At 38.2% G+C, this 27,554-nt stretch overlaps 2 pseudogenes; both read right to left on the bottom strand.

The window, feature by feature from the left end:
* Window positions 1-147: 147 nt before the first annotated feature.
* Window positions 148-11,993, bottom strand: LOC113046316 (nesprin-1-like; annotated as a pseudogene).
* On the bottom strand, window positions 11,657-27,554 carry LOC113045515 (nesprin-1-like; annotated as a pseudogene).

The raw sequence follows: 27,554 nt of genomic DNA, 5'->3' as shown, positions 1-27,554 counted from the left end.
TACAGAAATTACTTTGAGAATGGAGATCTGTCTCTTTTTTTTTGCTGGGTTTTCATATTTTACCATGTACACACACCATGAAAGGGTATGACATACAAGAGTGAGAAAGGAAAAGGAAAGGGAACATAAAAATAAAATAAATGATTCTCAGATTCCTCCCTTGGACTATCATGCATGATTCACAGCAATCAGATTAGCAAATACAATTGATGAGCAGATTCATTGTGTCTATTGCATTATGTGTGTCAACAAAAGGAACTCTACCAGGTGAATAAGGAGCAGCTGTTTGGCCTCTGTTACATTCTCTGCAATCAGTATTCTCCTGTTCTCCTGTGTCTGGATCACCTCCTCCTTCAACTGCTCTACAGCCTCTATGTTCCATTCACTGGCCACTGCAACAGGAACATCCTGAGAAAACAGTAAAAGAGTTTAACCATGCAATATATCATCAGAGCAAAAAATGTCATAAACAGTATAACAATACACTCCAAATAAATTGAATTTTGAAACCTCAACATCCTGCATAAAGGCTTAAACATCCAATAATGACACCTGAAGTGGTGAGGAAAGTTTGGTAATGGAAGTGTCCAGAATCTCTTGTATGTCTAAGCTGACATCCTGGTGCATCCTCACCTTATGAGTCTCAGGAAGACGAGTATACTTTGGAGAGAGCAAAACAGACTCGAGAATTAAAAGAAGAGTTAACTTTAAAACAAATTTACTCCACATGTCTTTCTTTCCTCTGACACAAAATTAACCTTTTATAGTAGTTCTGACACTGAAGAAAGAAACAAAGGAATAAATTTAAAGTATTTCGATTTTAGGCTGAACCCTCTCTTTAACCTGACAAATTTCTTGTCTTTAAGATTTGCACAAGCTTGTTTACCTGTTTGACCTTCAGAAATAGTTCCCTCCATCTTCCATTAAGAAGCAGGAGCTGATGCTTTATATCAAATGTCACCATTTCATCACAAGTCTCGATCAGAAAGTTTCCTGCATCATTCATAGCAGTGTGCTGGTCCATCCAGTGCGTAAGATTACGAAAAAACTCCTAGCAGAACAAGAGAGAATATGAATGCATTATAAAACAACCCTACTAGTTATTTTCATAGACTTGCCTGCATCTACAGTATGTGGATGTCTCACCCGTTTGGTGTTCTCGGGTTGTCTGAGAGCCCCCTGAGCGTCCTCCAGCCAGGCCTGCAATGAGGCCACTCAACTGTTGTACCTCAGCCAGTTACACTGCACTTGCTCCAGCATAGACCTTACGCTTCGCACCTCCACCCAAAAACTCCTCCACTGATCAGACACCTCTCGCAGAAAGAGCTTCACAACTCCCTCAACTAAAACATTAAAACATGCACATTTAAAAGCAGATTCAAGAAAGCACTAATAAATACTCCTTGGCATCAACAACAAGATTTTATCCTTACCTTTTAAAAGTGAATTATCATTTACATTTTTATTTATCTTTATTTTAATGCTTCAACTTCAAATTGTTATTTTACTTAGGTGCAAAAGCAACATTTCTCATTTTAATTAGATTATTTAAGTTTAAATCTGAAATAATATTAAACTTATCTTTATATAATATTTGATTTATTTCTATATTATAACAGGATATAACATCTTAAATGCTTTTAGGACAGACCCATGACTCAGTTTTGTGTTGCGATCCACCAGTTGAGAACCATTGCACTAAATCACACGGATAAGATGTGATTGGCTTCTGGGATATGTATTTTGTGATCTTCCAATCACATTTCAGATATATAACACAAAGACCACCTCTATTTTGAGATTGCCTTAGGCATGAACAAAGCAACATGTTGGCAGTCTATTGCCCAGAGAAACCCAATCAGAATATAGTATCTGCAATAATAGACTGGAATTCCCTTTTGAGCTCTGTGCCTGGGAAAACCTCATTTACCAGTGGCCCGAGGAGAGGGACATGAGCGTAGAACGAAAAAGAAAAACCAAAAGAAAAAACAGCAAGAATGAAACAGAGAGAGAGAGAGACAGCAGGAAGATGCTACAGGCGCAGACTGATTGACTACTGAGTCCACAAGGATTAAACTGTGAAACATTTACATTTATTCATTTAGCTGACGCTTTTATCCAAATCGACTTACAATTGCTATATATGTCAGAGGTCACACGCCTCTGGAGCAACTAAGGGGTTAAATGTCTTGCTCAGGGACACATTGGTGTCTCACAGTGGATTCGAACCCGGCTCTCTCACGCCAAAGGCATGTGTCTTATCCACTGTGCTAACACCACAAGGTGAGCTGCTTCCAGTCTGCCCTCGACACTGAGTTGGTGAAATGTGAAGCATTATCTCTAAAAAACTGTGCCTTTATCTGATTTTTACATTATAAATATATATTTTTTGATTCCCCCAAGGCTCCACTACTGCTAAAATTCATGAGGCCCGGGATACAAATCTTGTGTGGGCTTCCCTGTGTGCTTTCTTCTAAAATTCCGAAAAACATATTTTGCTATATTTGATGATTCTCATTAAGTCATGAGAAAAAGAAGTGGAACAAGGATAAATCTGCAAAATCATTGCTAAAAAGTTGTAGTGCTGTTACCAAACTACAATTTAGCATAACCACAGGCATAAAGTACATGTATAGAAAACACATAATTATTTAGCATATGAAGCATACCTGAGCTGTCTGTTTTAATGTAGAGCTCGGCAGCGTTTATAAGAGCCTGGTGGCTGGATTCATACTTCTCAAAGAACTGCTGCCTCTCCACAAAAGCCTAGAGAAGCAGAGAATAAACAAAAGTAAATATCAGATCATTTAACTGCTGAGTCAAAGATTAAAGAAATAAGCATCTTTAACATATCCCAGGATCTACTGAATGTGATAATGGGCTTCTATGTAATTTAATCTGAAAGTAGTTAAATAAAAACAGGTATATAATATAATATAATATAATATAATATAATATAATATAATATAATATAATATAATGTAATGTAATGTAATGTAATGTAATATAATATAATATAATATAATATCTCTATATATTTTTGAGGTTATCTGTTATGATGTTTACCTCTCTGCCATGTCTGCCATGTCAAAACTCAGGATTCATGTTAAAGTAAGAATGTGAAGGTTTTGGTAGTTTTGGTAATACTCAGTAATGGATTCTCATTCATTCATTCTCCATTACACTTTACACATTAATCCAAACAAATGCAGACTTCCTCATCCTATTTTACCTGGTCATGTAGTCGCTTTTTGTGAATTGCTGTGGCGTGCTCATCATGAGCTTGCTGAGGGACTAGCTCCTGTCGAAGGATCTTCTCTGTCTGATGTAACCACACTCCGACTTCACCCAGAGGATGAGGCAAACCACTATCCAGCTGTAGATGCCAATCCAAAAGCTGCAGCAAGAAAAATACAAATAATAAATTGTATTTAAAAAAAACGGTGAATATCCTCAAAGGTAAAACTTATTCATTGATTCATAAATAAAGTGAATGGACTGGGATAAGGGCCAGTCTATGAACAACAATTAGCTTCATATATAATAAAAATCTATGGTGTAACTGACCCTTGCAGACAGTCTCTCCCAGGCCTGTTTGACCAGAGCCTGATCTGCAGTCAGCTTGCCATCCTTCTGACTGGACTGAATGCATGTTTCCACTTGTCTTTTCTGCACCTCAAACTGAACACGATAATGCTTGAATGTCTGAGAGAAAGAGAGAGAGATTGAATGAAAGAAAGAGAGAACTACAAGGAATTGAATTCCTGACTATCTGAATATTCAAATAATGTCCAATGTAATGCTAAAATGAAAAAGACAGCAAGATAACACAGCCTGTCCAAAAAATGACAAAGCAAGAGAGAAAAAGAGAGACATGCCAAAAGCTGAAAATATTTTAATCAGCCAAATTGCACATTCATGTATTCATGCAATAATGGACTCCAATTTTCCACTTTCTCTCTAGCAGTGCGGTCCCTGCTAGAGCTCTGGTTCTTCTGAATATAAAACATGTCTGTGGGCGCTACAGAAAGCAACAGACCCCGCTCACTAGTGTGTAGTGCCCATGATTATGAGAGCAATGACAGCTCTCAGCTGTAATGTATATTAGCATCATCTGTATGCGTATGTTGGAGTGTGCTGAGTTTTAAGCAACCAGTGTTTTGTCTGGGATATGTTTCACATTTTCCATTTTTATAACACATTGTCATATGAATTATGATGAGTATACACACAGCTGTGTCCAAAATCTGAGACCACAGTGAAAATTTAGAATCTCAAATCATGACTGACAACATATACTACTGGTTAAAAGTTTGGGGTCAACAAAATGTTTTCATCTTTTTCAAACAAGTAAAACAGCAATATTGTAAAATTATATCACAATTTAACAATTGTTTTCTATCTGAAAAAAAAATATTATTATTCCTTTGACTGCAAAGCTGAATTCAAGCAGCCATTACTCTAATCTTGAGTGTCACATGATCCTTCAGAAATCATTCTAATATGCTGATTTTATTTCTCTAGCTTTTTAGCTAATAAGGTACAGCATAGCTTGATATAGATGGTTATTCAAAAGCAGTTAAGTTCAAAATAAGTTCAGACATAACCAAAAAAGTATTAGCATTTAGTGAGGGATTTATTTGTAAATACAGTAATGGCTCTAAACTATTTGCTGACTGAATGAGTCTGATTCGGTTCATAAGAGTCATTTCTTCTTTGCAAGAAAAAGTAATTTGTAAGAAAATCTGAATTTCATGTTAGTCAACTTCCAGCTATTTATAACATGATTTATAATGAAAACAGTTGTATTAAATGACTGTCACATACCTGGTCTCATTTAGTGTGTCTTTGCCCCTATGACCCAGTTTCTGTCTTCCGTGTTTGGTTTGATTAGTTCCCAGGTGTGTCTATTATCTTCCTCACGTGTTCCATGTCCCTGTTAATTTAGTTATTCCATCCACCTGTGTTTCCCCATTATCCTCTGTACATAAGCCTTGTCCTTTCAGTTCTGTTTTGTCGGGTCTACTTGTTATCAACTTGTTACCAACCTGCTACTAACTCACTCACTCACTCACTCACTCACGAGTGTCTTCCTCTGTGATCCATGTTTGGATAACTCCTATGTTGGATAATAAAACCTTATTTCGTTTATCCTCGGTTCCGTGTTCCTTCCGGCAGCGAAAACCGTGACAGAAGACCCGACCTAAAAGAAAGTAGAAAACTGCGTGTTTTTCCCTCCGTTTTGTTTTTGTGTTTTCACAGTCTTTTTTGTTTCTAGTGTTTATGGATCCCCTCTCTAGCCCCGGATTCCTCCTCCTCATGCTGGAGCAGGAAGGACGCTCTCTCGAGGACCACACCAGATGGTTCCTTGTGTTAGCTAATGCCACCAGCTACCCGGACGACGCGCTCTGCGCTTTCTACAACGCCAGCCTGAACTCCAAGTGCAGAGCGTTGTCGTCCGAAGATGGTCCTCGGGAGGATTTTGCCGCATTCGTTGAGTGGACCCTGGCGAGAAATGGCTCATCTTTCACCGTCTGCCCCATAGAGGACCTCGCCAGCCCCACTCCCGACCCAGAGACCAGCCAGCCACCATCACGCCGCACGGAGCCAGAGCCCACCGCAGCCGCAGAGCCCGAGCCATCCACTGACAGGGAACAGGATCTCGAGAGCGCGACTGACCAGGTGTGTGAGCCGGCAACACCGTGCATCGTGGGAGTCCTCGTGGAGATCGAGGGCGTGGAGGAAAGCCCTGCCCACACTCCTGCGACTGAGGGTGAGCAATATGCAGTCTCTGAAAGTCTTATGAAGCAAGTTCTGGATCTGATGGACTGGTCTATGGAGGTAATCCCTAATTTTCCTGTTTCCCCGCTGGTTCCGTCCAGCCCTGATTCCCCTGTATACCCTCTCAGTCTCCCACTCCTACCTCCTCCAGTCATTTCCTCTGCTCCATTTCCGCGGGTTCCATCCAGACATGAATCTTCTGTTTCTCCGCTGGTTCCGCCCAGCTCTGAATCTTCTGTGTCTCCGCTGGTTCCGCCCAGCCCTGAATCTTCTGTGTCTCTGCTGGTTCCGCCCAGCCCTGAATCTTCTGTGTCTCTGCTGGTTCCGCCCAGCCCTGAATCTTCTGTGTCTCTGCTGGTTCCGCCAAGCCCTGAACCTTCTGTGTCTCCTGTATTCCCTCCCTCTCCCACCTCCTCCCAAACCTGCTGGTCCCTCTACTCCACTTTCGCTGGTTCCGTCCAGCCCTGATCCTCCTGTCCTTCCTCCCGTCCTTCCTCTCTGTCCTCCTCCTAGACCAGCCAGTTCCTCGCCATCCCTGCTGGTGCCAGTCAGTCCCGCAGCTCACCCTCAGTCCGCGCCATCGGGGCGCGATGGTTCGCCACTGGACTGCCAGTCTCCAGCTCTGCCTTGGCGCGTTAAGGCCCTGTCTCCGCCTCCAGCCTCCGAGCCCTGGACTCCTCCTCGGTCCTTGGACCCAGCGGCTCCGCCTTGGCTCTTAGCTCCCTCGTCTCCACCGTGGCCTGTCATCCCACCTGCTCCACCGGGCTCCCTCGTCCCTCCGGCTCCACCTTGGTCAGTCGTCGACCATCCGCCGCCTCGGGACTCCACTCCTCTGGTTCCACCTCGTCACTCCATCCCTCCGGCTCTGTCAGGCTCCTCCTTCCCTCCGGTTCCACCTCCATCCTCGGTCGCTCCGGCTCCACAGCGGTCTGCCAGGACCCTGCCTCCGCCTTGGTCGCCTGAGCCTTCTGCTCCACCCAGGCCCTCCGGATCCTCGACGTCCCCCTGGCTATGCGGCTGTGCTGCTCCATCTTGGGCTCCTCACCCACAGGTGCAGTCTCCGCCTGTCGGCCCCCTGGTGTCGTCGACCCCTCCTTCACCATGGCTCCTCCCGCCGTCGACTCCACCTTGGGTCTCCGTCCTGGCTGGTCTCTGGTGGACCATCTGGCTCCTCCTGCTCCTGTCTCCTCCCTGGCTCCTCCCTCCGTCGTCTCCTCCCTGGCTCCTCCTTCCGTGGTCCCCTTCTGCTGGCCCCCTCCTGGGAGTCTGTCCTCCACTGGTACCTCCTCCCAAGTTCCCACCCACGCCTCCCTCGGTTGTTTCTACGGTGCGAGGACGCACCTACCGGGAGGGGGGAGTACTGTCACATACCTGGTCTCATTTAGTGTGTCTTTGCCCCTGTGACCCAGTTTCTGTCTTCCGTGTTTGGTTTGATTAGTTCCCAGGTGTGTCTATTATCTTCCTCACGTGTTCCATGTTTCCTGTTAATTTAGTTATTCCATCCACCTGTGTTTCCCCATTATCCTCTGTACATAAGCCTTGTCCTTTCAGTTCTGTTTTGTCGGGTCTACTTGTTATCAACTTGCAACTTGTTACCAACCTGCTACTAACTCACTCACTTACGAGTGTCTTCCTCTGTGATCCATGTTTGGATAACTCCTATGTTGGATAATAAAACCTTATTTCGTTTATCCTCGGTTCCGTGTTCCTTCCGGCAGCGAAAACCGTGACAATGACATTAAAAATAAAAAATAGAAGCATTTTTACTAAAAGTCTAGATTTTTGAACCCTACTGCATATCAGTATTTCTGCTTTCTTGGATATTGCTATTAACAGTGGCCATTTGACCACTCAATAAGTTTTACTCAGGCATCCAATTGATATCATATGTTGTCTAAATAACACTTCCAGCCCTACAGGCTCTGACTGACACCCTGAGCTCACCTGGTACTGCGTAACAGGACTTCCTCTGATCTTGAGCACAATCTCTCTCTCTCCAACTGATCTGCCCACACTTTCAGCTCCCTCAGTGTCTTACACTGCTCCCTCTGTGAGAAAAACATGAGTTCTGACTTAGTTAAGATTGTAGAAACAAGACAAAAAGCAAACATTTGCACAGATTTAAGGCGCTTGGGGAGCTCTACACTCATCATTCCCTTAACAAAAGTAATTTAATGCACTTTAAACCCCAAACTCAATTCAAGTTTGCAGTTCGAACATGCATCACTAATGCCACATTTATAAATCCACCGCAGACTTTGTGCTCCTGCTGTTTGCAGAATTCTTCTCCATTGTGTGGATCTGCCCCAAACCTCTCCACGGGGGAGCAAGAAATCAGCTCTGCGGGGAGATACTAATCATTTTACACACATTTACCCTCCCTATTGTGAATTAGGAAAAAGAACAAGAAAGTGAGAGCACTGTTCAGCTAATTCTAATGAAATTAAGCCTATTCTTCTGGAGCTCAGTAGACATTTTGGCCTCCTCCACGAGGCAATGCCTTTGGGTCATCCAAATGATTATATCATGACCTTGCCAATGTCTGGCGCGTGTTCTCCTCCACACCTCCCAGAAAAAAGGAATACCATCACAGGCATTCAATGCTCTGGAATATTAAAACCTACAATATTAAAAAAATACAATTTTCGTTTAAATGTATAACAAAGAGGTGAAAATGCTTCAAATTGCATTGACTTTGAAAAACGCGCAGACGGTGGCATGAGGGAACTAATGGTTTCCACAAAAGGACCAGGTGGTGACAGAATCAGTTTAGCGCTTCAACTTGGTTATGAACTATTATTATTCTTCAAAGACTGCTATTGATGCTAATCATCAGGCTATCGGTCTCAGCGCAAAGCCAAAGATCGTTATTGTCATGTAAATGTCACCCAATGCCCCAGTTGTAATGCAAATATAATAGTAATAGGGAGTGAAATTATAATGGGCATATCAAAGGCGTACAATGCCCAAGATTATTAAACCTGATCCACACAGCATCCGTGCTGCTCATGATGAAAAGGAAGGCAATATACTACTAAAAAGATTTTAAACTACATAGCACAGCAGCAGCAGCAGCAGGTTGAAATTGTGGCCGAGCAGTCAAAGCAGGCATAATGTGGTTTTTACATGCAAACACACCTCTTTTCCTCAATGGCTCGAGAAGCAAGATAAAACTTGAGACAGAAAAGGGATGCATGTAAACAACAAGACATTAGTGGACAAAACAGAGGGAGGAGTATAAAGAGAGAAATACGGTGTAAGAAAATGGTTAGTAGAGAGAAGTGAATCAACAAATAAGAATGTTAATAATGGTCGTTTAAAAAACAGAGTAAAGAGTCTAGGTATCAAACCATGAGACATACAGTGAATGGAGAGCTGGTTAAAGTCTGGTTGTAGGATGAGAAATATTTATAGCACCTCCTCTTGATCTCCAATCTCTGTCTCTTGGATGTCTGGGTGATGCTTCAGAAACTGTGCCACATATGTCATGATGGACTTCTCATCTGGCTTATCCACATCCACATCTAAATCACATTAAGGAAGATTACAATTTAATGTAAATAAAATATAGGTTTTGCAATGAACACCCTGTGTTTCAAATGAGGCCCGTAATAACGAACCCTATTCAAAAGCTTCCTTTCTTCTCAAAAATATGGTTTGTCATCCTCTTTTGTCTACATTTTTGTGGGTCATTGTTCTGTTGCGAATTTGATTTGATTGATTTTTTTCAGTCACCGTCATTTCCTTTTAGCTTTGCCTCTAGTCTCCTGTTTTGTGCATTCATGCAGTATCATTTCGTTTTAACACACCATGAAATGACCTACTCAAATTTCAATGATAGTATGTAGAGATGTTCCGATACCCTTTTTCTCTTCCCGATACCGATTCCGATACCTGGGCTCAGGGTATCGGCCGATACCGAGTACTGATCCGATACCTGGGTGTGTATCTGTATATACAGCTGTATATACTACTAGCCCTGTGTAAATTGCTAGAATTCTTTTTATGGTGTGCTTCAGACAGATCCCTCAATAAAACATGAACAAATACATGGTGAACTACTGTATTTATTACAGTATTTTTATTATCTAACATGAATTTGACAGTATTATTTATTTTCATATGCAAAAAAGAACTTCAAATGCAGCCAAAAATCTAACACCGCAAACTAAAAAAGGTATTTAAGTTTTACAATATAACTGTATAAAAAAACTGCAACAAATAAGTCTAGGAATATAAAAAAAGATCTATTAATCAGATAATCTCTTTACAACAAAACAAGTAAAAAACAAGCAACCATCTAGGCATAATTATTATTATTATAGAGACGTATTATTATTACTGTAGGCTACAACAGTAGCTTTATATATTGTCAATTTACTCATGTAAACCAAACATTTATTTTAATGGGCTGCCATGAAGATCTTTGAGTGTCTGTGTTTATGATATGACAGTATTCTCAAATGAAACGGTAAATTCTCATGAAGTGACGGTTTATGCGTTCGTGTCCTCATGACACACAGCAGAGACTACAAAACAGCGAGCTCTCGCGCATCTGTGCCAGTCACCCACAGAGATGTAGATTTTGCGGGAGTAATATTTAAATAGTATTTTGCAGTTTAATATTCACAGACACTAGTATATATTCGGCTACTGTCTGGAGCCCTGCGCTTTGACTGAAGCGACTGAACGCAGCTGCCGGTACTGAATATACTTGAGAGTCTGTAACTACCGGTACTACAGAGACATACTGCTAACCACTGATCTATAATATAGAAGCGGCTTCACTGTCTTTTGGCAGTTTAGAATGTGATGAGTGATCCAGTCATATATAGATCAGGGCTGCTAACGCGTTTTCATTTCTTCTTCGCTGCTCTAAACAGGGGTTGCTTGTGGCAACACAGCACAACTTCCTGTGTTTTCAATGCATTTTGAGCAGCGAAGAAGAACCGTGCAGCGGTTAGGCAAAGCTTGCGGTCATAACTAGGTATTTTTTAAGAAAATGGTATCGGATCGGTATATGGGTTCATGTACTCGCCGATGCCGATGCCAGAATTTGTTGTGGTATCGGAGATATTTCCGATACTAGTATCGGAATCGGAACAACTCTAATAGTATGCACAATTTGTTTTTTGGTTTATTTTGAAAATTGCACCAAGTGGTAATCACAACTTTTGATGATGCTATACCAAGAAAAAGTGCAGAATTTTTTATCTTTATTTGCTTTAAATGTTTGGTCTCAAACTCCACTACACTGGGACACTGGGAAGTTTATAGTCTGACAAAGGCTTCACTGATGGTTACCTTTACAAAAGAGCCATGGCTGACAATGTTCCTTAACGCTGACTTACCATTCACAATCTGTTCTGTCAGCTTTACCGTGGCTAATGGGTCACTTATCATTTAAATGTCAAAATTCATTTGTCAGACTCCTGTGGGAAGCATGAGGAAGCTCAGATGTCATCTAGGAGGTCGAAGACTTAACCCCTCCATTAAAAATTAATTTCCTCTGTGAGAGTCATACTGCTTATTAGAATTTAAGAATTTGGCAATTAGAGCCTCGTGCAACACAATTTGAAAATACACAGCATAGAAAAAAAAAACTGTGTCTGTCTGTTACTATGAATTTACATCAAAAACAGACTCTCTAAAAAAATCTCTAGTTATGAATTGGACCAACACCCTAAACACTGTATTTTCTCTTTTAAGTAAAAAAAAAAAATAATTCTGTTTTTCTTTATGATTGGTATCACCTTCAGGGTCAAGCAATTGCGGGACACCCAGTTCTCTCTCAGCCAATGAGAAGGCATCTTCTAGGTTATACCTGTTGGGTCTCCTCCAAACACGTTCCATATTAACAAGATGGGGTCGCAAAGCAAAGATGACAGCGTGAAAAACCATCCTTGTGCGCCAGCTGGGGCCAAAGTCCTTCACATCCAGACCCAATCTCGTGTAAACACATGTGTAAGTATGTACATTATGTTAAAACCCCAGGAAGAATGCAGTCATATGCTTTAGTTAGGGAAACGGGACTACAAGGACAAAGAACAATATATAGATTCGGGACCTTGCACAGGCATGTATTAACAAAAAAGTTCTTACTTTGTTGCTGTGGTCTGGACCCATTTGAGCAGGGCTCTCTTGGCCCCGCCCTGAAAAGAAAGGCGGGGCTTACGTTTGACAGGTGGGCTGCTGGTCTCAGTGCTGTTGGAGCTTTCTACTGATGAATTGCTGCTACGCTGTGGTTGTACGGCTGGTAGATGACTGGTGAGCTCCTCTATCTGAACAACAAGTGATAAAAATTTTACTATTTGTAACTACTTTATGATTTAGAGAAATTATAGAAGCGTAAAGCTATTATTGTGGAAAAATGAAATATTTATGGGATTTAAAATATTTCCTCTCTACTATTTTTACCTGGAAATATAAGATGATGGTCCATATTAACCCCAGCACAATCAAAGGTCTGCCGTCTACCACATCTGTTGTGTTGATGTTTACTAGTTTAATCTGTTAAGTAAAAATAAATGAACAAAAATGAAAAAATGTTATCATTTATTAATTTACATTCAAATGAAAACTGTAAAGCTCATTCAAATATTAATAAATGCTAAAATAGTATTTAAATTATACTAATATAACACTGATCATGATCCACTTTCATTAAAGAGAGCAGCTCTTTTTGTATTCCTTGAACGACAGCAAGTCATTCAGGATTTTTATTTTTAGGATGCTTATATAGCTATGACAAGTCCATTCTTAATTCACGGTTATATTTGGAGAGATCCTGTTTCAGAAAGTGATAATGTCAATCATAGACATTATAGACTAAAGAAAGGTCACACACTAACTGGAGATCCTCTGTAGGCCGACTGAAAGGGTGACGAAGCAAAGGGGTGAAAGACAGAGATAGAAGAATAGAGGTCATTACACGCTGTTACCAAAAGTGTGTCCCATCATCTGAAGGACAGGTGATAAGAAACCTCAGCTCTGAGATAACCTAAAACCCTTCAGTGACAGACCAGGTGTATACTGCACACAGGCACCCATTGTTATAAACACACATAGATTAAGTTGAAAAATTCATGCAAAAGTATACACACACAGTCATAACATCCACTTACTTGAAACAAAAAACGTTAAGTAACTAACAACATATAAAACTGGAAGTTACCAATATTGGTAACATTATTTAATGTTCCGGTCATGCAGTGGTTAAAATTATGCTGTATTTGTTTGGCACACATATGTACCGAACCGAAAGACCACTACCGAATATTTTCAGTATGAATACATGTACCTACTGACTGTACATTATTTGGTCCATTATTTGTTCAGCTTTGGCAGCCACAGACAGACAGAATAATCTATGAGGTAAGCTCATCTCCACATGTGAGGCACCAGAGACAGATTTAAAATAAGCTGACTCAGGGCTAAACCTCAATAAGGAGAATGATTTCAGCCTGATGTGTCAACATCACCTCATAAATCTATTCTGAGCCATGCAGCAAGTTCTAATTAATCAATAAATCCTTAATTTACTGATGATTTGAATGAAACTATTTCTTGTTCAGAATGAGAATTAAAAAAGAAATGAAGAACAGGGTTTTCCTTTGTCTCTTGTGAGACAGTGCTGTAAAGCAAGAGAGCAGTATCAGAGCTGAGCAGGAAGAGGTTGTGTAGGTCAGACTGAGTGGTTATGACCTGGAGCTGTACACCTGAGCAAAGCACTCTGGGAATGGATAGCCTTACCCTCCAGTGGATCCTCCTCAGCTTGCGGCCCTGTTCGCATGGCTGTCAGATGGGAGAAGATAGCACAGCAGACAAAAGGAAAACAGTGATAAACAGAGGAACATGTTAATAACCAGCAAGATATGGGAAGAAAGAAACAGCAAGAAAGCAGACAAGCAGGCTAGTTATACATGTTACAGAGAGACGGAGAATACAAAGATGACACCAAATAGATTGCAAGAGTGAAAAGTAAAAAAAAAAAAATTTTGTGCCATGTGCCACTAGGTATATTGATTGTTACAGTACTGCAAAGACCTGAGGCACCACTAGCCTTATGGGATTGTTCACTGAGAGTGAGCGTATTCATCTGTATATTACAGAAATTGAAGTCTAACTGGGATCAATGATGCTTGATACAGTAAATGTTACCTGTACAGCTGTTAAGTAACTTAAAATAACAAAGGAAAAATCAAATACCAAAACAACCTAAAGTACATTTAGCTTACCAGTTTGTGACCAGACAGGACTTCAAGAAGAGCTAGCAGCATCACTCCATCTTTAACATCTTCAACGAGATCAGCGACCACTAAAGGAGGATTGCACTGAGGAGGGAAAACAATCCATTTTACTTCAAACTGTTTAGACATCTATGCAAGACAGACAGATAGAACGACAGATAGAAGGACAAAACGATAGAAAGAATGAAAGATAGAATGAAACAATTGAATGAGAGATATAGCTAGAATTACAGACAGAACGGGAGATTGAACGAAAGAATGATAGAATGAAAGATCAATAGAATGATAGAAGATAGAACAATACAGAACAATAAACAGAAAGATAATTAGAATGACAAAGACAAAGATAGAGCGATAGAATGACTGAAAGAAAAGACAGAACAACCGAATGAAAGATAGAACAATAGATAGAACGAAAGAATGTTACATGAAGCAACAGAATGCTAGATAGAAAAACAGATACAGTAGATACAATGATAGACAGAACTACAGAATTATAGACAGATAGAATGATAGATAGATGTTGTGACGTGAGTTTGAATGAGCTTTTTTGATTAAACCCAGTGAATGAGATTGAGAAGCATCTAAAAAGGCTGAGTGTGTGTGTGTGTGTGTGTGTGTGTGTTTGAGAGAGAGAGAGAGAGAGAGAGAGAGAGAGAGATGTAGAGGGGGTGGGCATATATATTTCAAAATAACAGCAAAATAGAGAGAGAAAGAAAGTAGTTTAAGAGTGAAAGCGAACATGAATGTCAAGAGAAACAACAGTGGGATGGCCTTAATTACAGCCAGAAAGGGGAAGTGTTAAATAATTTAAAAGCTAATTGGATAAAATCACCTTATAGGATATTACATTAAAAAGAGGCACTTTGAGTAATTATGCAACTAATGAAAAATAAGAGGAAAAAACCACAAAGGCACAACCAGCAGGCTTTAACAAACTAATTGTCTGTGTCTGGTTATTAATGATGGAAATAGATTGTCAAGGCAGGCGCTGCTGATTTATTCAGTGGAGTAACTGTGTTTAGTTACGGTAGCTGCATGTTCTGTGAAAACACAATCAAAGTTCATGTGAACATACAAATGCCCGAGGGCCACTCGAACTGTTTTCAATATCAGTCAGAGATGAGAGAGACACTGGGGCAGAGACGAGTTCAATTAAGGTTGAGAGTAGGTCATGGCTTACTGTTCAACTGCAGTTTGTCCACTAAATAGTTTTTATATGCAATATCATCAAAAAAATATCTCTGGAATTAAAAATACAATTTATAATTGTGTTTCTTTTTCGCCCAAACCTTCAGTGGACCCTCTAGCACATCTCTGCATTCCCAAAAGCATAATTTAGGCAATATTATTTTTTTAATGACATTAAAAATAACGTCATTTTTATGAAAGTACAGAGATCTTCTAGGGCACCTAAGGAGAAGATTTCTGAACCACACAGATTCCTTAACTCAGTGACCTTTCTAGAAAGCAGTGGGTGCAGTTTATAAACCTGTGGGCACAAATGACAAAATTGAGGTAATGCTTACAAATCTGTGAGCACTGATTGTTAAAATGAGGGTACAGTTTGTAAATCTGTGGGCACTGATTACTGAATTTCATAATTCAGAGAGAAACCTGATGGGGCGTTGATATATGTCTAGTGATAAAGCAGGTGCAGGCAGCAGGGTGCGTGTGTGTGGCTGCTGTGTGCTGATCACCAATGCTATCTGTCAAATACATGAGAAATCAGCTCATCCACAATATTGAGCATGCCATAATTAAGCCCCAACCCACTCTGAGTGGATTTGTCAAAATTAGCACAGCACACACACACACACACACACACATACACACACATACACCTCTCTCTCTTTCTCGGTCTCTAGTGGCTAATCAAGTTGAAGCTCTTAGGCAGATTAGTGCTTCAGTCCTGCCTCTCTGATGTTCTTCAAATTTGCAAGCACATGCATGAGTAAAGAGACCTGAGGCACTTTGCATCCCATGATGGTATCTTTTAATGAATGGTTTGGAGTATGAGGATTTTGAATAAATCTTTTAACGTAAAACTGATCAAATTCTGTAGGAATTGATTATTGGATAGAACCAAGATCTTTGTTTAAAACTGAGAAGTCAAGCATTTTTTTTTTTTTTTTGAAGTTTGCATATTTTCAATTTTAAAATTTTAAGATGTGCACAGGGAACAAGAGTTGAAAAACAGTTCACCCTAAAATTCCTAATCACTTGAGTTGATTTTGCATGTGGAACATAAAATAAATACAAAAAAAATTTACTGGACGCCCTTGTCCATACAATTACACTGTAAAAAAACACAAGCTTTTAAGAGGTTTCAAGCTTTAAAAAAGACACAGAAAGCGTACATTTATTATAAAAAGTGGCCCATACATACACCTTTATAATAAATTTAAACATGCTATAGTCCAAGTCTACAAAGGTCATATCTCAGCTTCAGATGAGTAACAAAACAAATTATTCACCAACAATCTTCCCCTCCATAAAACTTCAGTGAGTTCCAGAGTCTGATTCATATATGATTCATTCAGAACTGAACTGGATCAGCTGAATTATTAAAAAGATCTGACTATCCAATCATTTTCTTCTTGTTTTCCACTAGTTCCAAAAAATCTAAATGGTTTGAAAATGAAAGTGAAAATTAATGAAAGGATTTTCATTTTGGATAAATTATTACCTTTATAAATTGTATTTTATGATATTATCTTGTAAAGTGTCACCTTTAATTTTTAAATACCACTACTGATCCATTTAACCAACATAGACGATGGTAATAATAAGCAGATATTCCTACATATGAGGAGATACAGCCAGTGCAGGAACATGTTCAAAGGTTAATGCTTCACTGAATATGGAAAAATCTGCAAATGACAGTATGAAAACCTTCCAGTCTGCATTTAAGTTCTGTCAACATACGAAGGGCACATCTCCATCACCCACTAGTGAAACGTGGAACTAAGGGACCTAATTTACTCAGTTCACTGTTCACTGTACCTAATTACATTTCATTATCTATCATGGACCTATGGGTGCATCTTCTAATACTCTATCGATACTTCTATAAAGGGAGAGAGGAGCAAAAGAAACCGTGTGTAATTCTCATTCTCTGTTATATTACACATGCTAAGAATTAATCCGACATCTTTGGGCTATGAATTATGGAGCTGGAAAATCACTGCAGATGATTTGCATTAGCAATTTGGTGGAGGGATAGAGAAAGACATTTTGACCAGAATGCACCAACAGTTTTTCCTCAGTCTATCAGGCTTTGTTAAAAATCATCCTGTCAACAATATAAGTCACATTTCCTCCTGTCTCGCACATGCATTCTCAAACTTCTCCCTCAAACACTTGAGAGTGCTGTCACCAAGGCAACATCATTCAGCAGTAAGATGAGGTTAAAGGGCAAGAGCACAGCATTGGGAACAGCGGGTACCAGGGATGGCATGGTGGTGTTCAGCTATTGAGTAAATGATTTGGATTTACAAGATACAATGAATGTAATTGATTCTGACAGTTGTAGAACCAGTTGAAATAGTTCTCTATTTGCAATTTTAATAAGACAATCTCCATTTCTGTCATTCCTGCACACTCATTTCATGAAAAAAGGTATATTCAAGCAATAGGATCATGTCACATCTCTTTCATACAATAGGATTGTAGGTCCAAGGTAATATAAACGGCAGGGTGGATTTTCTTCTTCATCTCTTTTCAGTGCAGTCCACTGAAAGTTAAATCTTCATCTTGATCTTACATTTTTCTTTTATCATTTTGCCTTTAATAAACTATCACACCATGAGACAGCAGTGTTATTAAAAAAAAATTGTATCCACGAATTCATCTCAATTTAAATGAAACCAAACTAACAATTATAAATAAAATTTCCATCCATAAGTTGAAGTATTTGAAACCTAATGAAATTGCTAAAAATACAGCTACATAAAATATATTATACAATTATTTGTTTACTATTATAAAAAATATATATATGCCATTTTATTAGTTTTTGTTTTATATATACATATATACACATATACACATACACACACACACACACACACACAGATATATATATACCATTCAAATATTTGGGATTATTAAGATTTTTATTACTTTTTAAAGAAATCTCTTATGCTGGATTTATTTGATCAAGGCTGGATTTATTTGATCAAAAATACATAAAAAAAGAAATATTGTGAAATATTATTACAATTTAAAATAACAGTGTTCTATTTTAATATACTTTTAATATATAATTTATTGCTGTGACCAAAGATGAACTTTCAGCATCTTTACTCCAGTCTTCATTGTCACATGATCCTTCAGAAACATAGTGATTTATTATCAATGTTAGAAACAGATTTTGCTGCTTAATATTTTTTTGGAACCTGTGATACTTTTTGTTTGATTAATAAAAAGTTAAAAAGAACAGCATTTATTAAAAATAAAAACAATACAAGACTTTACTGTCACTTTTTATCAATTTTACACGTCCTTGCTGAATAAAAGTATAATTTATTTTTGTTATTTTAAAGAAATAAAAACATTTACTGACCCCAAACTTTTGAATGGTAGCGCATATATATAAAACATTTCTGTAAATCCGAAACAAATAATACTAAAATAACTCTACAACATAAAAAATAAAGCTAAACAAAGTTATGCCTTTACAGAATCCGCTCATAATGTGTTTTATAAACCACAGCGTTTATCCATCAGAAAGCATCTATCCATGCAGTAGCTGTTTAAAGAGAAGTGGAAACACTAAACTTGAGGAATCCTGTCAAAGAAATATTCATTTCATAAACCAATTCATAACACTGTCATCTTGAAGCACATTGATGCTGTGAATCTCACTGACAACAACTGACAGGTCCAATATGTCCATGACAGATGGTAATGAGCAAACAGATAAATAAATAACTGCTAGAGAGTCTATTAACATCACATCTTCTGTGGTTAACATTTAACACTGGAGAGGCGCTGATGTGCAACCTAATACAAAATGCCACATCAAGACACATTCCCCACAGATTGATATTTCAAATGAATATCCTGCTGCTCGTCACAGAAGATTAACCAAGTCAACTCTTGGTGATCACACTGGAATTATCTGGAGTGGTGGCTAATTAAAAAAATGGCTTGACCAGTCACTCTTTACACATAAATCAATAAGCCATCAAGTTATTCTTACATGCATATGATGGGGTTAAATGCTTGTGTCCTGTTTTTTTTTTTAATGCAAATTTATACAAGCACCTGTTATCGGGGCAAGCTTTTAATAATGTCCCTATTGTAATAATAGAAATTCTAATATTTTAAAGCTAAGCTCAATCGACAGCACTTGTGGCAAAATGCTGATGACAAAAAACAAATAAATAATCATTTAAAAAGCAGTTCTATTGTGCGTGCAATATTGCACAAGACTGTGACACAGCATCTTTTTCATTACGTAATGTTGTACAGTTGCATAGTTGTCTGTGTATAAGTGTATGTTCATGTTGGACCTGGACTGGTGCTACCAGTCTTGTGACAGATTAATTCTGCACTGTGGAAAGAAATGGTTATAACAACCTTCAGGTGCTTTTTTTCTCTCACATATGAATGTTGATTCAGAAATCTCACACGTGACTCGGGCTCACCTTTGCTAGATGGGAGTTGATCCATTTTGTGAAAGTTCGCTTCTGCACAGCTTTCTGCTCATCTAAAGGAAAGACAAAACACATCAGAATCCTAAGTAATGAAACTGATCTTAAATCTTAAACAAAACAGGAGACACCACATGACCCATCAAAAATGACAATAGATGTCGGTTAGCTACTGTACATAATTGACCAAAATACAGGTATAATTTCTTAAGAAATACACAATTATCATTTTGACTAATATTTTTGACTTATATTTACACTTTTATAAATATTTAGTTGTGTGTTCTTTAATAGCGTGCTCTGATGAATAACACCATTTGTCTGTTTCTCTATAATAACCTTACTTATACTCTTAATAAACATAAACTTTTTCATTCTTGTGTGAGCAACACATAAGATTTAAAATGTCATCATTTTACATATTTTAAATTTAAAACAAATTTTAGACAATTAAATAAATAATAATAATAATACATTCATAATGTCTGATGGTTTTTGGAGTCCCCTGAATTTGATCATGGGTTATGCATATTGGTTATGCATATTAGCACTTATCAAAACAGGAAAACACTGAATTTGGGGGTTGCTGTGACATTTAATTAAACATTTTTAACAATTAAGAAGCACAGAAATTAGTTTTGTAATTTTTTTAAAAGAATAGACACAACAGAGTAAACCATTTATCTGAGGAGATTGTTAAACTTGTACACAATTTTTACAAGGTCACCTAATAATAAGAATAACAGTATTCCCTACTGTATCCAGCAAGCAATGAAAGCAGATCCAGCACTGATTTTGAACTGCAAGGTGACAGCAATATCCTTTTTCTTCTAACAGTTATATAAGCAAGAGATGACAACTGACGTTTTAATGAAAGCACTGTCTGATGGATTACACTGAAGCTGGTCACTGTGAAACACACCGTCTGTGTGTGTGTGTGTGTGTGTGTAAAAAGGGGACCAGGCTCATGCATAATGCCACATGTGCCACAGTTATTTGTGCTAAAAATCTTGTATTTTGTGAATTAATAGTTTGATCAATTCTGTTTCAGAGCTAAAGCAATCAAATATTGATGAGAAGAAGAATATGATTGATGGCAACAGAAAAGATTTGCAGATGCAAATTGGTGTGTATTACTGTGTGTGTGTGTGTGTGTGTGTGTGTAAGAGAGAGAGAGAGATAGAGAGAGAAAGAGAGTGTGTGTGCCTGGCCCAACATCATGAGGACAAGGTGACTTTGAGCAGGAAACACGGGTGCAAACTCACTGTATGCACATTTGACACATACACTCACAAAAACCCTATTGCACCTATAAACATAACCAGCTTTCTTTTCTTTTCTTTTTTAAATGCCTAATTACATTTCTAAAATAACCACCATGATTAATGAACACTTGACTGTCTCTCTTGCACAGTCAGAAATAATCCACAGCACATCCAAGAACCTGCTGAGCTCCCCTACAGCTGACCCTTTCCTTGCCAAAAATCAACAACACAACATTCACACATGTATACTGTAAAAAAAAAAAAATAATAATAAACAAAGTTTATTGGAGTATGTCTTTCTAGTTCAAAATGTCACATTTAATTCAGTGTGTTGTTAGCTTGTTCTTTGTAATTAACTGTGACATTTTTCTTGCCATTTCTAAGTGAATGTGTTTATATTTTTTTGTCACTTCACAGAAGCACAAAAATATGTGGATGTCCATCTTTTTTTTCAGGTCCCCTACTTTCTTCTCGCCATACAACATAAGTAATCAAAATGTAAAACCTTCCATGTTCTTCTAACTTAATTGAAAGAAGTGGTGTGCATGTGTGCAGCACCGGTCTCAACATCCCTCTGTCTTTACTCTCTCTGTAGGAACCATTCCCCTTGTTCCTCTAGCCAATTGTTTGTATGGGAATGTGTGATGTTATCACAGATCTGAGTGTATGACGGAAGGGGGAGTGGTGTGTGTGTGTGTGTGTGTGTTGAGAGTCACATAGCCTACCGGCACACACACTCTTTAAAAACCGAACCGGGAAGGACATGCTCGGCACTGAAATTCCCTAAGATCAACTGAATTCTCTCTCTCCCCTCCCACTAAATGGATTGGATTCTACGATTTAGGAAAAGCCGCTGGCCTGAGCTGATTAACTTTGCCCGAAAACACTGCTCGATCTGATTTACCACTCCCAGAGGCTTTATAAAACTCATAGATCAGTCAAACAAAACAAACAGCCCTCCACTGATGGATGTATTATTGAGATGCAATGGGGCCTTTTATGTCACATTGTGCTATAAACAAACAAGCTGTATGGCTGGGTTTTGTAGTATATATGAAATTAATATTTTATAATGAAATACAGGTTGTATTTTGGCTTGAGATGAATGAAATAAATATTTTATAGAACAGCAAATACAAACCCCACTCCATTGTTGCAGGATTTGGAAATAAAGATAAGAGAAAAAGAAAAGCCTGGGGAAATTATCATTATTAAAAGTATGATAGTTTCATTAATCATGTGTATAATTTTCTTCTTTATTCATCTCCTCCCAAAAGGGTTTTTAATGATTGAAGTCATTAATATCAAATGACTCCTGTCACATGCTATCAGTCTACAGTTATCTTCACTTCCCAAACCTGGAATCTGTCCTGCAAAATCTTTAATGAAAATCTCTCTCTGAAAGGTATATGCATGCATGTATTTATTTTATGTATTTAGTAAGAGGGTGTTTATTAGACAAAGACAGAGTTGCAGTAAAGATGTGTGGTCTGCTACATTTATTTATATATTTTAGCATGTTTTTTGTTGACAGAAGATTTGACTTTTTAATGATTCATATATATGAGTATATATTCATTGTACATATTTATGTAGGAGCACAGCCAGCAATGCTTTGCTGTTGACGTGACTAGTCTCTGTCCATGGTCCTGAACTAAACTCTGGGTACTGCATTGAGCAAAAACACCATCATCACCCCGTTGAAACAAAAGAATACAAATCCCCAAAACAAGTATTACATTTTTTAATACTGTACAACTGATTTCCATGATCTGTGGGCCCTTAGACGGCACTGCATCACATACAGGAATGCTACTGTAATGGAAATCACAACATGGGCTCAGGAATACTGTACAACATTAGTTTTGGTTATGACACTCTAGGAGCCCCTTCAGGCTAAAGAACAATCCACATGAGAAAGAAAAAAGACCGCATTTTAGAAAGGCATTCATTATAAACATGGTATTTTTAGTCACTAAAAAAAGGTTGTGTGAAGGCTAAGAGCTATTCTGGACTAAAGATCTGCAGAGGTTAGAGTACAAACAGATGCTGGGTTAGTGTGTCTGATGCCTGTGGCTATACAAACTTGTGGTTCATACATGGGTCTCCCAAAATGATCAATTGCATGAAAAATGGCGACTGGCACATTCCTCAGGATTTCTCATTTTATGTTTGACAGAACAAAGTGTCTGGAAAGAGTTTGGAATGATATGAGGGTGAGTAAATCATGACAAAAAAAATATTTTGGGGTGAACTATCCCTTTAATTTTATTGCACACAGTATCTGTTTTGTTCTTTGCTGACCTACAGCACCTTGTTTTGTGTTTGCACCTCTATTGTATTATGTCTTTGTGCAGCTCTGAACTGAAATCGAATGCTGAGTCTATGTGGTGGAACAGGGAGAGACAGAGATGAGGGAGACACTGATAGTGTAAGAGTGCATGCACAGGAGCTCACAGCTCCACAATGTTCAAGGTGACTGTCTGTGCTTGTGTTGGTCAGTAGAGAATGGGCTGGTTTCTGCCATATCTGGCACATCATTACACAGCCATTGTGGCAGAGTGCCAGAACTGACCCATTTCTCTCTCTCTCTTTCTGTCCTGCTCCATTTCTCTGTGGCACTGTGCCAGAAGTGGTGTGAGTAGACTTAGAGAGAGCTGGAGCACATGAGATGACTTCCATGTGCCTCTTTATGTTTTTCTCTGTGCATGTGGAGAATGCAGTCTTTTAGAAGTGAAGTTCACCTATAAGTTCTAACATAACTAACAAAGAGGCCATCTCTAATAAAAAACAAAAACAAATATTGCTTGTAACACTAAGCAACATGCAATTAAAATAGTCTTTTATAATTTCATCACAATTTCAGACATGAACTATTGGGTTTTGGGCATTTATTTTGGTACGTCCAACACAAATAATATTCTGATTTAATTAAGGTAATTATTTATTATTGTGATATTTACATTGCCACTGAACTATTTTTAGATTGAACTATATTCTAAGTCACCACAAGTAATACACTAGCTTTGCGTGACAAATAAGATCAGAGACCAGATCTTTGAGTCAGTGATTATATCAAGAATTGGAGCAATCATATACGTGAACAAATATTTCAGATCAGTTCTGCAAACTAGTTTGAACTAAATTACCTGATAAGTTTAACAACAGACATAAAAGAACAATTAGGCTGACAGACAGACAGAAAGTATTTACTACAGTTCCAAAACCTCCCCATCACTGCACACATCAGTCATAGAGGGAAAAAAGCAAAAACAGGAGTGTGTGACCCATTCCCACAGATGTTTGTGTGGCTCATTTCAGCCCACCAGACTGTAGATGGAGAAGTGATCTTATGTCCGCCTACATGGACCACCACTGAAAAACATATGAAATATAAGACGTATGCATAGAAGAGGCGTTTTTGTCTGAATAAAAAGAGACAATAAACAGCAAAATTCCCCAGCATATGGAAAGATTTTTACCCTGGGAGGGCTTCAAAACAGACTTGCCATTTTCTGCCGTATGGTGCCACTAACTGCTGTTATTTTAATAACCTACCACTATTTGGATACAAGGTATCACACTTGCACACACAGAAATGGTAATCTAATATGATCAAAGCAAGGGATCAAACTGGTCCCATTAGCAACTCTAATCTGCTCACTCAGAAGGAGAGAGAGATCTCAACTCAAGTGCAAAATGAATGTTGAATGTTACATTTATGCACAAAACTAAAGACAACAAAAAAGGATTGCTATACATTAGATTTGATTCCAGTTTGACAAAAAAAAAAATCATCATATTCAAACAAACAGGGATTACTCTTCTATGTCTACCTAATCTTCACATATAGAGTCAAGCACTGAACTCACTTTTTGTTCACTTTTTTCCCTGACTGACAGTTTTTGTCTTACCCAGAGTAGCTGATGTCTTACTTTAGAGCCTGCAGTATTCCAATATGATAGCAATATAATTGGCTATTCTTTAAAATACAGAATACAGCTACTTTAAAGAGGTGACTTTTTTTCTCTTAAATCAGAATTATGATGTGAAGGCTTCGTCACTGCTGTTTCATACTAGGCATGAACACATACACATAAGCATGTCTTTCAGCTGTGTTTTCTGTTCTGCCTTAATTTTGCAACCAATGAGGTGTAAGAAAGTAATGGCATAATGAATAACATAGTTAGCATGATCATTCCCCCCTCAAGCATCTTTACACACCATTAATCTAGCTGGACACTCAACACAGTGCTCTACTTCTGGTTTCTAGGGTGACCTACAGAACATAGCATAGCATGTGCCTGTGCAACAGTTTAAACAGAAGATGAACATCATGATATTGATAGTGAGTACAACAATTTCTTGTCTTTTTACATTGAATATGAAAATGAAGACCACCATATTATGTTGTAATAATAAGTTGTCAAACATGATATATAATGCAATAGTTTATCTCTCAGAGCCCTGCATCTCTGGAACAGAAAGTTCTTAAAGGGACAGTTCACTTAAAATTTGAATTCAGAAATTTCCTCACCATCATATACTTTTCTTCTGAGGAACAAAAAAAGAGAGAAAAAACAACAACTTCTGAGCTGTTAACTTGAAAAATGCTATAACAAGATCACTGACAACTCTGTTGTTAAAAACAAACAAAAAATTATTTGAAACAAATAATAAAATATATAAATATTATTTTAAATTAAATTCCTTAACATTAACTTAAACATAAATGACAAAAACATTTTTGGACTCGTCTGCTCTCTAAGCTTTTGCTGTTCTTTGATGTCAAACACCACTTGGTCTGATGGTGATGATCCGCTCGAACAAGTCGAATCAGTCCTAATGATTCAATGAACCATTCATAAAGAACCATTTACTTTACTCCTGAATGAATCAGCTATTTGAATGAATCAAACTAATGAATACATGACTCGATGACTTAATCATTAAGACATTTACCACCACCTACTGGCAGTTTTAGTTTATTATGTAAAGTATCATTTCATTAAATAAATAATTTAATATTTTCATAGTAATAATAATAAAATTAAGAAAATAAATGATTAAAGTTATAGTTCAACCAAACAAAAATGACAATTCTGTCATCATTTACTCACATGGTCCAAAAGAGTAGTATACATTTTATCTAGTGGTGCTCCGATCACGATCGGCCGATCTTTTTTTTTTTTTCTGAACCTACTCTATTTCTTGCTGAACCTACTCTTTGTAATCTCTTTTGATGCTTTGCGAAACAATGACTTTAAATTATCTTTTTCAGAGTAATTTCTCAAAATTTTGATGTGCAATTAATTAGATTAATTAATCACCACATCATGTAATTAATTAGATTTTAAAAATGTAATCGCTGTAAACTATATATTTAGTCTGAATGAATCATCCAGTTGTGTGAACCAAATCAAATGATTAATTGAAAAGATCCGACTTAGTGTGTGAGTGTTCCACACAAAAAAATTAAATTGTAGAGATTTGGAACAACATAAGAGTAAGGAAGTGATTTTTTTTTTAGTTCAACCATTACTCAATGAAAAAGTGCATTTCATAATCACTGTGCTTTACTTATTTATTAAAGAATGAACTACACACCGCCACAGTCAGCTCTTCTACCCCTAAACTCTCTCTTTTTTTATTCCTGCTGTTTCTCTCTAGACAATTCCTCATCCTAATCTCATTTCTCCATTCATTGACTCTCTCTTTCTCTACCTTTGATTCAATCTTAAAAGTGGTCCACACAAAGGGCACACAAGCACTACAATCCAGGTCAACAAGAAACTGAATAAAGACGCTCTAATGCACCAACTTTCAGTGCTAAATCTAAAGAGCCTCTATATTTGAAAACTATTTAAACTTCTGAAAAATTTGATTGAAAGTGTATCCAAATAAACACAAAAAACTCTCCTCAAGTTCCAGGACAGAAAGTCTCCCCAAGGCCGGACTTTGCAGCAGGAGATGTCATAAGCACCACAACGCATCAATTGGAAACTAAGAGTAAACTTTGCATGCAGCTGTGAAAATCCGGCAATAGCATCACACTTCTCACAACTCGCTGGCAGACAAATAACAGTAGCGGAATCATAGGTGCACTCATCAAACAAAACATGCAACAAGACATCCCAATCCAAGTTAGAATCCATTCAGAAGTCATTTTAGCCTTTAAAGAAATTGACATCTTCAGTATATGTATATGCTGTGTCATCCTACACAGTGGCGAGGTCACCTTTAAGAGAAAGCGTAAGCAGCACCTACCCTGCAGCCTCTGCATCTCATTAGCAATCTCCCTGTCTCAGCAGCCATAGTGCTGAGCAGATGACATTCCACTGATTCGAAGTCAGTGGTGCTGATGCAGGTCAGTGGATGTGGCTCCACCCGAGAATTCTCCAATGATCAGGCTGAAGTCTACATGAAAAGCCTAATTGTTTTCAATCAGTCCATGCCAAGCAAACATGCGGTTTCTTTCCTTTGAAGTTCTGTGGATTCTGCAGGAAGCAGCCTCTTCCCTTTGCACTCTCTTTCTTTCTGCCTCTCACACTCTACTGTAGGCATCAGCATATGTTTCCACTGCCACCTGGTGTCCAATC

The sequence above is a fragment of the Carassius auratus genome, chromosome 27 (genome assembly GCF_003368295.1).
Source record: "Carassius auratus strain Wakin chromosome 27, ASM336829v1, whole genome shotgun sequence".
NCBI classification, from domain to species: Eukaryota; Metazoa; Chordata; class Actinopteri; order Cypriniformes; family Cyprinidae; genus Carassius; species Carassius auratus.
The sequence above is the reverse complement of the archived record's forward strand: the minus strand, read 5'-3'. Positions and strand labels throughout refer to the sequence as shown.